This window comes from Chanos chanos, chromosome 6, assembly GCF_902362185.1.
Source record: "Chanos chanos chromosome 6, fChaCha1.1, whole genome shotgun sequence".
In the NCBI taxonomy this organism is placed as follows: domain Eukaryota; kingdom Metazoa; phylum Chordata; class Actinopteri; order Gonorynchiformes; family Chanidae; genus Chanos; species Chanos chanos.
In genome coordinates, this window is record NC_044500.1 from 49,777,058 (window position 1) to 49,779,557 (window position 2,500).

Genomic DNA, 2,500 nt, shown 5'->3' on the forward strand with positions numbered 1-2,500 from the left:
AAAAGTGAATGGTCTTACTCACTCACACACACACACACACACACACAAACACACGCGCAAATTGTTACATCCTAACATATTCATAGCGGTTTGTTATTGTAACAGCAGTAGCAGTAACTCTTACAGCAATAACTGTTGTAGCAGTAATTGCTATTGTAGCAACAGAGGTGGCAACTGTTGTTGTAACAGTAACATCAGGGGTGCTAACTGTTGCCGTAGCAATCATCTTAGAGGTGGTGACTGTTGCCGTAGCAGTAATATTAGAGGCGGTAACTGTTGCCATAGCAGTAACATTAGAGGCGGTAACTGTTGTCGTGGCAGTAATATTAGAGGCAGTGACTGTTGGCTTGGCAGTAACATTAGAGACAGTGACAGTTGGCTTGGCAGTAACATTAAAGGTGCTAACTGTTGCTGTAGCAATCATCTTAGAGGTGGTGACTGTTGCCGTAGCAGTAATATTAGAGGCGGTAACTGTTGCCATAGCAGTAACATTAGAGGCGGTAACTGTTGTCGTGGCAGTAATATTAGAGGCAGTGACTGTTGTCGTGGCAGTAACATTAGAGACAGTGACAGTTGTCGTGGCAGTAACATTAGAGGCGGTAACTGTTGCCATGGCAGTTACATCAGAGACAGTGACAGTTGTCGTGGCAGCAACATTAGAGGCGGTAACTGTTGCCGTGGCAGTAACATTACGAGGCATAACTGTTGTCGTAGCAGTAATATTAGACGCGGTAACTGTTTGCCATGGCAGTAACATTAGAGGCGGTAACTGATGCCATGGCAGTAACATTAGAGGCGGTAACTGTTGTCGTAGCAGTAATATTAGAGGCGGTAACTGTTGTCGTAGCAGTAATATTAGAGGCGGTAACTGTTGCTGTAGCAGTAATATTAGAGGCGGTAACTGTTGCTGTAGCAGTAACATTAGAGACAGTGACAGTTGGCTTGGCAGTAACATTAGAGACAGTGACAGTTGGCTTGGCAGTAACATTAGAGGCGGTAACTGTTGTCGTAGCAGTAATATTAGAGGCGGTAACTGTTGTTGTAGCAGTAATATTAGAGGCGGTAACTGTTCCTGTAGCAGTAATATTAGAGGCAGTGACAGTTGGCTTGGCAGTAACATTAGAGGTGCTAACTGTTGTCGTAGCAGTAATATTAGAGGCGGTAACTGTTGTTGTAGCAGTAATATTAGAGACAGTGACAGTTGGCTTGGCAGTAACATTAGAGACAGTGACAGTTGGCTTGGCAGTAACATTAGAGGCGGTAACTGTTGTCGTAGCAGTAATATTAGAGACAGTGACAGTTGGCTTGGCAGTAATATTAGAGGCGGTAACTGTTGTTGTAGCAGTAATATTAGAGACAGTGACAGTTGGCTTGGCAGTAACATTAGAGGCAGTGACAGTTGTCGTAGCAGTAATATTAGAGGTGGTAACTGTTGTTGTAGCAGTAATATTAGACGCGGTAACTGTTGCTGTAGCAGTAACATTAGAGGCAGTGACAGTTGTCGTGGCAGTAACATTAGAGGCAGTGACAGTTGTCGTGGCAGTAACAGTGTGTGTGTGTGTGTGTGTGTGTGTGTGTGTGTAAGTCTGAAGCCTGAACCTATAAGTTTTAAGAGGTCTTTTGTTTCATTTTGTTTTGTTCTAATAGAGGAGAAATCTACACATGCATCCAGAAACTCCTTCAGTCCATGACAGATACTTAGTTTCCCCTTTACAGATACATGCATTTTGCTTGTTATTTTGACCAGGCCCACTCATGAAATCTCTGTTTTTTTCACTTCCAGTTTTATTTTTTTTTTATTCTTTTCCTGTGAGCTCATCCCCCTCTGTGTCACAGTGAGGAACTCCAGCATGATCCAAAACCTGGAGTAATGAACGATGACTGTCTGGTGTTCACTGAGCACACCACGGCAGTCATGTGACCATGCTGATACTCTCTATAACATAAGGAGGATCAGTCCACTCTCCTCAGGGCACATAGTATAGCTGCTAGTCCAGGCGTTGGTCATGACTCGCCTGGGCTACAGCAATGCTCTCCTGACCAGTCTGCATCAGGTTCTAGACCTCGATGCTGGCATTCAGAACAGCCAGTGGAACTGCATCTGTCTATATCCGGTCTGCAACCAGACCACACGCCCCAAATAAACCAGACCACAAACCCCAAATAAACCAGACCACACACCCCAAATAAACCAGACCACAAACCCCAAATAAACCAGACCACACACCCAAAATAAACCAGACCACACACCCCAAATAAAGCAGACCACACACCCCTAATAAACCAGACCACACACCCCAAATAAAGCAGACCACACACCCCAAATAAAGCAGACCACACACCCCAAATAAACAAGACCACACACCCCAAATAGACCAGACCACACACCCCAAATAAACAAGACCACACACCCCAAATAAACCAGACCACACACCCCAAATAAACCAGACCACACACCCCAAATAAACCAGACCACACACCCCCAAATAAACCAGACCAC

At 44.7% G+C, this 2,500-nt stretch overlaps 1 protein-coding gene across 1 annotated transcript in view; it reads right to left on the bottom strand.

The window, feature by feature from the left end:
* Positions 1-2,500, bottom strand: part of b4galnt1b (beta-1,4-N-acetyl-galactosaminyl transferase 1b) — a 15,459-nt gene that overhangs the window by 9,385 nt on the left and 3,574 nt on the right. The gene's annotated exons all lie outside the window — the stretch shown is intronic.